At 40.0% G+C, this 13624-nt stretch overlaps 1 long non-coding RNA gene across 1 annotated transcript in view; it reads left to right on the top strand.

The window, feature by feature from the left end:
- Window positions 1-13624, top strand: part of LOC141491340 (uncharacterized) — a 40401-nt gene that overhangs the window by 14662 nt on the left and 12115 nt on the right. Inside the window, exon 2 of the long non-coding RNA XR_012469568.1 lies at window positions 7395-7496. This is a non-coding gene — a long non-coding RNA (uncharacterized LOC141491340). The remainder of the gene's footprint in view (window positions 1-7394; window positions 7497-13624) is intronic.

Raw genomic sequence — 13624 nt, 5'->3', positions numbered from 1 at the left:
TATGTGATTCATTCAACTTAGATCAATATATACCATTGAAACAATGTAAAGACTAACAGACTGCCTTCTGTGGAGGGTGGGGGGATGGGGGAGGGAATTGAGATTAGGGGAAAAAAATTGTAAAATTCAAAATAAATTAAAAAAAGAATTATGTGATTGATTTATGCCACATGGGAGATACTGGCACAGGACCAGCCAGTATGGTGTGCCTTCATCAAAAAAGATGCTATGTTCTATGAGCAAAGAAAAACTGAAGTATCTTATAGGAAATGTGACATGTGCAAGTTTAGAGAATCCATGACAGGTCTTCACAAAGAGTATTTTTGCCTGATTGGTGGTAGAACATTCCAAGTTTATACTAATCTGTTCAGCCACAGTTGGACATATTGCAAGACTCTTAACATAGCAAAGTTGTTTTGGTCCTCTTCTAGAATGAAGGACAGCAAGGAACCAGCCGATCAATTCTTATGCCTTTCCTAGTTTTTCTGAAATCTGCCTGTTCATCATTTCTTATAGCACAACAGTATTCTATTACATTCATTTACCACAGATTGTTCAGCCATTCCCCAATTGATGGGTATCCCCTCAATTTCCAATTCTTTGCCACAACAAAAAGAGCTACTATAAGCATTTTTGCACATGCAGGTCCTTTTCCTTTTATTATGATCTCTTTGGGATACAGACTTAGTAGTGGTCTTGCTAGATTAAAGGCTATGTACAGTTTGATTGCCCTTTGGGTAGAGTTGTGAACTTGTTTTTTTTTTTTAATTGAATAATTTTAGGTGGAACAGTGAATAGAGTGCTGGAGTCAGGAAGATTCATCATCCTGAATTCAAATTTGGCTTCAGATACTTACTAGTAGTGTGGCTTTGGGCAAGTCTTGTTTGCCTTAACTTCCTCATCTATAAAATGAGCAGGAGAAGGAAATGACCAACCACTCCAGGATCTCTGCCAAGAAAACCCTAAATGATGTCCTGAAGAGTCAGACATGACTCAACAGAATGAACAACAACAGAATTTCAATATCATTGGACAAGAATAACAAAATCCTGGTAACCAATATAATGAAATAAAACAAATTCATATACTGGCCATTTCTGAAAAAAAAAAAGCCATTCTGCATCTTGAGTCTATGGTCCTTCTGTCCGAGGGTTTCACCATCAATCCCCTGCAGCAGTCATTGATCAGAATTCTTAAGTCTTTTGATGCTATTTTTCTTTACAATGTTATTTTTATGGTGAAAATGTCCTTGGGTTCTGTTCACTTCAGTCTGTATCAGATCATATAAGTCTTACTAGGTTTCTCTGACAGTCAAACTATGTTAAAGTGCTGGGGATATACATACATACATACGTACATATATATATATATGTATATATATACATATATATATATATGAAGTAAAAACTGTCTTTGCTCATATGGAGTTCACATTGAAATGAGGGAGACAATATGTATGCAAACATCTCTATAAGTAAGATATAAAATTGAAGGTGACTTCAAAGGGCAGGTGCTACCATTAAGGGGGAGTGAGAAAATCTTTTGAAATGAGAATTTAGCTGAGACTTGAAAGAAACTGGAGAAGCTCTGGGGTAGAGATTTGGAGCAAAAGAATTCCAGCATGAACAACAACCAATGAAAATACCTAGAGTCTCAAAATGGAAAGTCTTGTGTGAGAAGTAAGGAGATCAGTGTCACAAAATCAAAGAGTATATGGAAAAGAGTAAGATCTAAGAAGACTGGTTATAAAGGGTTTTGAATGCCAAACAAATTAATTTCTATTTGATCTTGGAGGTGATAGTCAATGGTGGTGAATGGGAGTGGTGTGGTGTGGTGTTGTGTGTGTGTGTGTGTGTGTATGTGTTGAGAGAGAGACAGAGAGAGAGAGAGAGAGAGAGAGAGAGAGAGAGAGAGAGAGAGAGAGAGAGAGAGAGGAGAGAGACAAAGAGAGAGAGAGAGACCTGAGTTTTAGGAAGATTACTTTGGCAGATGAACAAGGAAAGATAAAAATAGGGAGAGAGTCCTCTGAAGCTTCTCCTTTTGTAAATTTTTATTGCAAAAATAGCATTCAATTACATTCATATACTATAATGTGTTCAGCCATTCTCCAGTGAATGGGCACCTCCTTAGGTGAGGACTTTACATTCTAATTGAAGGAGATAAGTCATATAAGGGAGTATTGATTTTGGAAGGGAGTTTTGATATGGGAATCAGAGAGATGGTAAATAGAGCAGTAGGAGAGTCCATCAACATCCCTTTACCAATGCTATAGGAATTGTTGATTTAGTTATAGTTCTTAGAGAAAGAGAGAGCAAGGAGTGAGAGGCAGGATGGACAATAGTCAGGTGAAGAAGCATGGTGCCAGAGTGTGCAGAACTAAGTGGTTTAGCTTCTTCAGGTGTTCCCATTTGGAGGATGGAGAAGCAGTAATAGCAGATGACTGCACTAAGGGCTCTTCTTGGATGGAACCATGGCTGAAATCATATTAAGAATAAGAATTATTTGTATCATCATTCCTGCTGCACTTTATCCCTCCTTCCATACCATCTGACCCTCTCTATCTGGCCCAATTCGCACCCGCCTCACGGTATTCCCAAGGACCAATAGTAACGCCGACCCCAACCCTTGCTTCTCTGATTCCAGGCTCTTTGATCAGCATGGCCCTTCCCTTCCTCCTCCTCGTCCCCCTTCCCTCCCTCCCTTCCTGTGTCATGCTTCCTCTTAGAGTGGGGAGGAGGAGGTCATTAGGAAAGTCTTGGAGATTTATATGCTTGAGTCTCAGAGAAGTCAGATGAGCTACACATGAGTGACCCAACCAGCAGGGTCACACGTCAGCAGGTTTCAGAGTCAGAATTTGAACCTTACCTGATTCAGGGCATGGCAGTCTATCCACTGTCCTAAAGCTGCCTCTGCAATAAAAACAACAGTAATAACAATCTTGATGACCCTTTTCGTTGGTCCGGGACTTTATACTTTCCAAAGATGTTTGGAGTAGCCAGTAGCTTCAGTCAGTTTCCAATGGGGAGAAATCCAGCCACTGAGCTCCTTAAGACAACCTAAGCTGAAGACTGGCTGCTTAATTTATTTAATCAATTCTAGGGCCCATGGGCTGGAAAAAGGATAAGGCAGGATATTAAATCTGTCGCCCTCACCAATCTGTCACCCAGATGTCAGAGTACATTGATTCTTCTACTCCTGCCTTTATTAACTGTCTCGTCCTCAGGGCTTTTGCCTGGTCAGGCTGCTAGTGGCAAATGGGAAGGGGGGGAGAGATGAAGGGAAGGGGGGGGAGGTGACCCTGGGAGAAGTTGGACTCTTCCTGGGAAATGTGCTATAGGTCTTTTCTAGAGATTGGAAAACAAAAAGCAGACAGTCTAGTGCTGTGAACAGGGCTTAGAGACCCGATCTCTCAGACACAGACCCAGCCTGCATCTTCAAAAAGCTTAGCAAGAGGTTTCCTGGGGAAATGAGTGAGTTGGCATTATTCTGAGAGGCAACATGTTCGAGGGGTGAGGAACTAATCCTGAAGTCAAGAAGCCTCTGACATATAGTGATTGTGTGAACCTAGGTAAGCTGTACTCTCAGCACCCAAGGCAACTCTGTAAGACCAGATGTTGCCAAGTTGGTGCTGAACTGCATTGGCAGAAGGGGTCTCCTAACTTGAGCTAGGTCCTGATGCCATTGGTATCACAGGTTCAGACCCTATCTCTATTCTTACCCTCCATCATTCTTCCAAAGTATGACCTCTCCTTGCCCCTCCACCCATCTCTGACTGCTGCCTTCTCTGCCAGGATTCTATCCAAAGAATTGGAAAAAAACAGTAGAACTCCAATGGAATTTTCATTGGCATGGAAGGTAAAATGAATCCTCCAATTGGAGGCAGTACACACTTTTTATCTGTGTGTATGACCTTAGATACATTATGAATCTTTGTTTCCTCATTTATAAAATGGAGATAATAACAAAATCCTTGAATATTAGAATTGAAAGGATCAGAGGGTCATAAATTTAGAGCTGAGAGGGACCTTAGAGGTCATTGTATCCAACTCCCTCATGTTACAGAGTAAGAAACTGAGGCTCAGATAGATCAAGAAATTTGCTAGAATGCAGCAGAGTCAGGGCTCTGACTACAGACTCACCTTGTCATAACGATAGTCCAATATTCTTCCTTCCCTTACACTACCTACCTCACTGGACAGTGGTGGGGAATTAAAGTATTTTGCAGCTCTTAATGTTTTCTCTCCTCCCCCTCTTTCTCCTCCTTCCCCCTCTTTCTTTCCCTTTCTCTCTCTCTCTCTCTCCTCTTTCTATCTCTCTCCTCCCTCTCTCCTTACCTCTATAAAATACAATATTGGTACACTGATAAAATCTTTCTTATTCTTATCATCATGCTAGAACGACTCCGAGGCTGAGGAAATGTGCTAATGCTTGGGTGGTGGAAGGTAGAGTAATCCCCTTTACATTCCTGGCCTTAGTGAGCCAGGAGCTGACCCAGTTCAAGGACTTTGACTTGGATTTCTCCTGTGGAAGGATTTTAGTTTTCCTTGCTTCATATTCGACTCTGTGCCAATTGTTTTTCCCAAAGGTACTCTACTCTACTCCCAATCCTCTGGTTCGTGATCAGCAATCCTCAAATAAGCTCAGATGATGGGACAGGGAGGGAGGAAGATGGCAGAGGAATCACAAAACTTTGGAGGTGGAAGGGACCTTGGAGATAATTTAGTCTGACTCATACCTGAAAAAGGAATCTTTTCGGTAATATCCCTAGAAAATAGTCATCTCTATGTTAGATAGTATAGTGGCTAGAGTAAGGAAGGGCTGAATTTACATCCAGTTATTAGCTGTGTGATCCTGGACAAGTTACCTAACTGGTACCTGCCTCAGTTTCTCCATTTGTAAAATGAATCTAATAATAACACCTCCCTCCTAGGGTTGTTTGGAGGCTCAAGTGGGTGAACTTATAGAAAGCATTTGTACCCCTTAAAGTTCTATACAAATGCTAACTATCGTTGCTTCTGTTGCTGCTACTGCTGCTACTTCTATTGCATACTACTATTCTACTGCTTCCCTTCTTATTCCTCTTCCTCTTTTTACTGCTTCTACTGCAAATACTGCTGCTGCCGCTACTACTACTGGTACAACTACTGCCGCTCCTGCTACTCCTACTACTATTTACCCTTCCTCCTATTATTATTCCTCTTCCTCCTTTTACTATTACTGCTATTACTACTACTACTACTACTACTACTACTACTATTACTACTACTACTATTTACTACTACTACTACTATTACTACTACTATTACTATTATTATTACTACTATTACTACTAACTACTACTACCACTAACCACTATTACTACTCTCCCTCCTCCTGTTATTTCTCTTCCTCTTCCTCTAGTTCCCCTCCTATTAATATTCTTCCTCCTCCTTCCATCACTCCTCCTATACTACTATTACTTACTACTTTCCCCTCCTCATATTATTCCTCCTCCTACTTCCCCTCCTATTTTTATTCCTTCTCCTCCTCCCATTATTCCTCCTCCTTTTACTAGGACTACTACTACTACTACTACTACTACTACTACTATGACTATTATTACTACTAGTACTATTACTACCACTACTACTACTACTACTATTATTACTACTACTACTACTGCTGCTATTACTAACTCTACTTCTACTACTACTAACCCTACCCCTACCTTCTAGGCTTCAGTAGGAGAATGGTGCAGCTTAGTTCACTTTTGGGTCATTTTGTTCCTTAGAAAGTTTGCCCTTACTTCAGACCTACATTGTTTTTCTTCTTAGCGACTAGAGAGCTGTCCTAGGAGTTGGTAAGAACTGGTCTCTAGTCTGACCTTGGATATACTGGTTTTGTGATCTTAGATAAATATTCAATCTCTGAGTTCCCCTGGTAAGTAAGAGGAGTTGCTGATCCGTATGGATGGAGAAAGTTCTCTCCTCCAGGATGTTTAAAAAAATCAAAAGGAAAGAGTAAAAGACTCCATAGATAGGGTAGCCTAAAAATGCTCTTTCCCTGGAGTTGCATGGGACCAAAGGATTCTCCTAGGTTCAGACTAAAAGAAGCCTTCCATTTACTGATAAGGACATCAAAGCCCAGAAAGGTAATCACAAAGCTGGTAATAATGTTGGTCCCCTGACAGAACCTGGGGTACTCGTTTCCACTTCAACACCAAAGGAGACAGCTGGAAAAGCAGTTTTGATTGGTTTCCAGTTTCTTAACCTAGACACCCTCTGATGGGGGCCTTACTAAGAATAGGACTGAATCGTACGTTCACCTGAAGGATGGAGAACCTTCTGAGCTGCTCCGGAACTGTCTGCAGGAGAGCCCAGGCTCTAAAAAATTGAGATTCTCCCCCTCCTTCCTGCTTCCCTCCCTATCTCCCTATTTCCTTCCCTCCCTTTCCCATCTCTCATTCTTACGATTTATTTGCTCATAAAATTGAAGGCCTTCTTCTTTGGCACAGCTCTCTGTTCAGCTTAGACAAATATTTAGTGGTGAAGCTTGACCTTAATTTCCTTAAATATCAGTGGCACCGGAAACTGGGAACCTGTGAGATGCTGCCTGGTTTCTAAGGACCTGTTCAATCTCCTCCTAGGAGGAGCTTCTCTCTGGCTTTGACAGTCTTTCCTTTGACCTCCTATAGCCTGACACCGATTCTGCATTGCCTTAAAGCTTTTGGGAGGGGAGAAAAAGAGAGTCCAGAGGAGGAAAAGGATGGATAGATAAAAGCATTTCTGGTTTTGTTGAAAATCCTTCATTGGTATTTGGAGGCAGGGTTATGTTAAACAGTGCTGTCACTTCCCAAGTACCACCCCCATCCTTACAACCCTTCTTTGTAACAGAGAAATAGTAAAACAAAAAACATACCAATCACATTTAATCTGAGAGTAACTATAGCATTCTATAACCATTGTACCACTTGTTTATTTAATTTTATATTGAACAAATTACTTAACCCTGGTTGCCCCAGTTTCCACATCTAGAAAATGAGCTGGAGAAGTAAATGGCAAATCAATCCAGTTTTTTTTTTTTTTTGCCAAGAAAAGCAACTGGTTAACATGGTTTTACATGTATAACCTCTTTTAGACTACTCTCTATCAGGGGGAAATGGAGGGAGGGGAAAAATGTGAAACTCAAAACCTTACAAAAAGTGTTTGATAAAAACTATCTTTGCATGTAGTTGGAAAAATTAAAAAGTTAAAAAAAAAGAAAAAAGAAAAGCAAAGGGGGCAGCTAGAGCATCAGGTCTGGAGTCAGGAGGATAGATCTTCATGAGTTCAAATCCATCCTCAGATACTTACTAAATGAGTGATCCTGGGCAAGATACTCCATCCTGATTGTCATTTTCTCTTCTGTGAAATAAGCTGGAGAAGAAAACCAAAAATGGCACCATGAAGAGTTGAACACGACTGAACAACTAGAATGATTTTTGAGATTCTGAGCTGGCTGAAATGAAACCCAGAATGGTAAGAAAATTTGCATTGGACAGTTTGTAGTTCTAGGTTCATCTACTGCAGTAATTAGTCCGTGAAGAATCTTAACCAGAGATCTTTTTTTGCTTAATTAAAAAATGAAATATTAATGATATAGGGGAGGAGTGAATCGTAATTGCCTCTCTCTTCTAGCTCTTCAAATATGGCCATTTTAAGCTATTTAACTTGTGTAAAACCAACCTGGAATAATTTAAAGTACGGTCCTTCAGTTATTTGCTATGCTCTTTGTCAGTTCAATTAGAATTCAGTGACTTGGACTCAAAAGCTATTGCTTAAAGTTTTGTTCTTCTATTTACTAACTGTATGGTCCTCATCCAGTTTTTCTCCTCTTCTGAGTCTTAGTTTCCTTTTCTGTATAACTGATAGATTTTTTAGTCATGTCTGACCCTTTATGACCCATTTGGGGTTTTCTTGGCAGAGATACTGGGGATGGTTTTACCATTTTCTTTTCCAACTCAGTTTTAAAAGGAGGAAACTGAGGCTAATAGAGTGAAGTGACTTGTCCAGGTTCACACAGTCAATAGATGTTTGAATCCAGATTTGAATTCAGGAAGATGCGTCTTCCTGATTTCAGGTCTGGCACTAGCTGCCCCATCTATATAATAGAGATAATAAAATGTACACTTTCTGCCATATGGGGCTGCTATCAGAAAAAAAATGATTTATAACCCTTAAAGATCTGTAAATGAGAGCAATTATAACCATTATTATCTGTCAGAGTCAACCTCAGGACCCCAGTGTTTTAGGAAGTCTTCCCTCATTACCCTCCATCCCACAATGATTGTTTTTTAAATTTAAATTTGTTTGCCTGTACTTTGCAAACTTCATCAAACATGAGGATTTCCATATGCATAAAAACACAGAGAAGACTGAAGGAGAAACCATGAATCTATTATATACAGTTTGCATTTTTAAAAGAAAATAGTATTTCCTACATAGTTTCAAGGCTGTCTTACTTGTTTGTCTTGTTCTGAATCTCCTGTTAAAAATGCTCTAATGACCTTCTTTTCTTTTTTCTCTTTTGAGACTCCAAGCAAAAATCAGGAAATTAATAGGACTATTTCACTCTTTCCTCAATTCTTTTTCTTTTACTATTTCCATCATTAGCTCCTCTTTCCTTTTCCAAATATCCAATGAAAAACATTTTGAAGCAAGCAAGCAAATCAGAATTTCCTTTGTAAAATATCAGTATAGTCAAGGAAAACAAATCTATTCTTCAACCAAGTTCAAAAATGTGCATCTCAATCTGACCCTTGAGTTTTCCATCTTTTTATCAGATGGTGTTTAAGTGGTTCAGTGCCAGTCCTTTGGAGTAGTGGTTGGTCATTGCTTTGATGAGAATTACTATTTTTTCAAAGCTGTTTCTCTTTAAAATGTTAGAAGTTATTACAAAAAATGTCCTCCTGATTCTCCTCTTGTCACTCTGCAACAATTTATATATCTTTTCAGATTTCTCTGAATTCATCTTTTTTCATTATTTATTGTGGCAAAATAATAGTCCCTTACATTCATGTACCAACATTTGTTCAGTTATTCGCCAATTGATAACCACAGTGCACCTCTTAGTTTAAAATTCTTTCCTACAACAAAAAAGTTCTGTTATTAATTACTCTTGTGCATTTGTTTTCTGCCCCCTGTCTTTGTTCTCTTTGTGGTATAAGTATGGTCATGATGGACCAAAGCCAAGGAGAATTCATAATTAAGTAGTCCTGCAAGATCTCATCCTATTTTTGTTTTAATTATTTTTAGGTTTTTTCCCCCAAGGCAAATGGGATTAAGTGGCTTGCCCAAGGCCACACAGCTAGGTAATTATTAAGTGTCTCAGGCATGATTTGAACTCAGGTCCTCCTGACTCCAGGGCCAGTGCTCTATCCACTGTGCCACCTAGCTGCCCAATCTCATCCTATTGACCATGGAACTTAAAGTTTATTTCTCTGACTGATTTAAAGAGGATTGCCATCATTTTAAAGAAATGTCTAAGGGGCAGCTAGGTGGCACAGTGGATAGAGCACCGGCCCTGGAGTCAGGAGGATCTGAGTTCAAATCCGGCCTCAGACACTTAATAATTACCTAGCTGTGTGGCCTTCGGCAAGCCACTTAACCTCATTGCCTGGCAAAAACCTAAAAGAAAAAAAAAAGAAATGTCTATCCCTTCATTTGCTGTCTGCCTGCATTTTTCTGAACTCCATCCTGGTCCTGAAACGGGTGCCTCTTCTTTACAACTTCCTTTTATATGTTGCCTTCCCCATTAGATTATAAGCTCCTTGAGGATAAGGACTGACTTTTTTTTTTTTTTTGGATAGCCAATACTTAACACAATGTTTATTAATCAATGGAGAGTTCATTTCTTTCCAGAATTTGCACATCAAATCACATCTCCACTGTTTTTCCCATTCCCTCCAAAGTTCTATTTCTCCTTTTTGACTTCTTTGCCAATCTGATGAGTGGGAGGTAGAATTTGAGAGCTGTCAATCACCTTCTTCTTGACCCTTCTCTCAAGAATTCCATGCCACTGTACTCTTAAGGGTCTTCTACTTGTATGACTGTTCCTTCTCAGTCTCCTTTTTTGAGGAACTTCATCCAGGTCATACCTGATTAACCATGGGTGCCTCACAGGTTTTTCAAGGACACTCTTCTCTTCTCCCTCTCTATTATTAAGATCTACTTATCTGGTCCTAACATCTCTGCTGACTTCCAGGCACCTATTAGATAGCTCAAACTGGATGTTCCACAGAAATGTACCAAAGTGAACTCATCATCCCTTTCCCTACATCTTCCCCCTTTCTTTAACTTCCCTATTACTGTCAAAGATACCACCATTCTCTCAATAACCACCCAGACTCTCAGCCTAGCTATCATATTCTCTTTCATCTCCCATATCAACCAATTACCAAGAATTGCTAATTTTACCTTTGTAAAATCAACAGTTTTTACTTGCCACTCTTCTTTCCTCTGACACTACAACAACCTTGGTGAAAGCCCTCACCATCTCATAGCTAGACTATTGCAATAGCCTGCTAACTGTTTTTTCTGACCCAAGTCTCAACCTACTCTAGTCCATTCTCCACCCAGCTATCTAATTACTCTTTTAAAGTCCAAGTATGGCTATGTCAGCTAGGTGGCACAGTGGATAGAGCACTTGGAGTCAGGAAGAATTTACCTTCTTGAGCTCAAATCCAGCTTCAGATACTTATTAGCTGTGTGACTCCGGGAAAGTCACTTAACTCTGTTTGCCTTTGTTTCCTCATATAAGGGAATGGTAAATCACTCCAGTGTCTTTGCCAAGTAATCCCCCCAATGGGGTCATGAAGAATCACATATGACTAAAATGATTGAGCAATAGTAACAATGTCACTACCACCTCATCCCTCAGTTCAACAAACTGCAATGTCTCTCTGTCACCTAATGGATCAAAATAAAATCCTCTACCTGGAATTTAAAGCCCTTTATATCCTGGCCACCTCTCACCTTTCCTCACCTACCTTTCTTATTCCTTAGTACCTTCCACTTACTCTGTGATCTAGGAACATTAGTCTCCTTGCTGCTCTGAAGCAAAATAATCTATTTGGGAACTCCATGCAATTTCATTGACTGTCCCCATCTATGGAATTTTCTCTTTTCTTATCTCTATCTCCTGGCCTCCTTCAAGTTGCAGTTAAAATACTCTCTCCAAAGGAAGCCTTTCCTTATCCCTTTTAATACTAATGCCTTCCCTCCATTGATTATTGTCAATTTATCCCATCTATAACCTTTTTTGAACATAATTCTTTGCATGTTGTCTTCCCCATTAGACTGTGAGCTCCACGAGGGTGGGAGCTTTCTTTCGCCTCTCTTTGTCTACTAGGCATAGAAGGTGCTTAAAAAAATACTTATCAATTGAGTTTGTATTTTTCTTATTCTTATGATTTAGACCATTTTCATGCGTCTGTTGGTAGCTTGTATCTCATCCTTTGAGTGCTGCCTTTTTATATCTCTTTACTACTTATCTATTGGGGAACGCAATATGATATTACTTCTCCGAATTTTCAGCTCTCAACTTATTCTCTTACATTGTTCTCTGATTTGTTCAAGAATGAAGATCTTAGCTTCTCAACCAAATTGGGAGCTCCTAAAGGCAGATATTTACCTTCCATTTGCGGGTATTTTTGAGGTATTCCCTAACCAATCCAAAATCCATCAGGAGTTCTCTAGACTCATGTCTTTCTTCATTCGATTTCTTTTGGTGGGAATGCTTCCCCCCAATACATGCTTTTATCTATTTAATTTCTACCTAACCCTTAAAACCCAATTCAAAGGGCGTCTAGGTGGCACAGATAGAGCCCTGGAGTCGGGAGTACCTGAGTTCAAATCTGGCCTCAGACACTTAATAATTACCTAGTTGTGTGGCCTTGGGCAAGCCACTTAACCCCATTGCCTAGCAAAAACCTAAAAAAAAAACCCCAAATCAAAGTCATCTTCTCCAAGAAGCTCCAGAATGGCTGATCCATTCTTTACAACTATTTGTTAATAGGCACATATTAAGTGTCTCCTGCATGCAGCATACTGGCAGTGGAAGATATACACTGTTAAGAAAATATTATTATAGTCATCTTTGTTTATCTTTTTTAAACTTCAACCTCCATGAAGGCCAGGTACTTTGTTTAATTAAACTTTGTAACTCCTCCCTTGCCTAAAACAATGTCATACATGTAGTAAGCAAGCAATAAATGTTTGATAAAATACTGAATTGTTGTTTTCATTTAGAACACTGGAAAAATCATCAATATTACATGTCAAAGTTAAGAGAGAGCTTAGAACAGACAATGTTAGATTTGGGGGGCAACCTTAAAATACAGAATGTCAGAAAAAAAGGAAGAGATTTTTAGAATAGAGAATTGTTAGACCTGGGAGGAACATTAGAACACAAAGTCAGAGCTGGGAGGAGCCTTAGAACACAGAATGTCAGAACTGTGAGGGCCCTTAGAACACAGAATGTCAGAGCTAGGAGGGTCCTTAAAACATAGAATGTCAGAGTTGGGAGGGTCTTAGAACATTGAATGTCAGGGTGGGAGGATCTTAGAACAGAAAATGTCAGAGCTAGGAGGGCCCTTAGAACATAGAATGTTAGAGCTGGGAGGCCCTTAGAACATAGAGTGTTATATCTATTAGGACTTTAGAACAGACAATGTCAGAGTTGGAAGGGACCTTAGAACACAGAATGTCAAAGCTCAGAGGATCCTTAAAACAGTATATTAAAGTTGGGAAAGTTCTTAGAATATAGACTGAGAGGGAAAGCCCTTATATATCAACTATTCCAAATTTAAAATTTTATAAAGACCCCAAAAGACGAAATAACTTGGTTTGGGTCACCTCATCTGTGATGGATCTGAGACCAGAACCTAGGATACCCAGCTCTGAATCTAGAATTACTTAATGGAAAAGGCTCTTGCAGTGGGTGGTTGTAGGTAGGTAGATGTTTCTCGGTATCCACCAATTCCCTCTTTCCCTTCTGCACCATCAGGCTCAGTGATGAGGACTTCCCTCCCCTCCCATCTACCACTTTCAGACTGCCAGATGCTTCTGAATAAGGAAAGAGGGTTGACCAGGACCCAGGGGGTTAATATAGATCTGTATCCCCAGAGTCTAGAGTCTGGTCCCTAATTATCCCTCATCAGCACCAGGAAAGGCCCAAACTGAATTGGTTGGTTAGGTCGTGGCTGGGGCTCCTAATCGTGTGTGACATTCAACACTTATTCAATGAAACTCTCTTCTTCTCCTGCACTAATTATTAAGCATGGTAAGTTGATATTGAACGAGGCCATTGAGCCAAGACGGTTCAGTCACCAGCGGAGCTGAGCAGAGATTATTTCAATAAAATGAATACGCCAGAGCCAGATGGAGCTCCCAGAATGCACCAGGAGGGCATGACACATGGTGGTGTCTTCTGGCTTATGTGGGTAATGCTAACTATGTCATTAAAAAGCCATCAGGAGGTGGCATTTGGAACAGAAAGACCAGGGACAGGGAGAGGTTGATGAGGAAGGGGGAAGGCTGGAGACTCCATCTAGATGACTAGGTTCTGGGGGAATAGGGCTAATGGGCTGCTCACCCTCTCCCATCTC

This window comes from Macrotis lagotis, chromosome 1 (assembly GCF_037893015.1).
Source record: "Macrotis lagotis isolate mMagLag1 chromosome 1, bilby.v1.9.chrom.fasta, whole genome shotgun sequence".
Lineage (NCBI taxonomy): Eukaryota > Metazoa > Chordata > Mammalia > Peramelemorphia > Peramelidae > Macrotis > Macrotis lagotis.
This window is presented reverse-complemented; position numbering and strand designations above follow the sequence as displayed.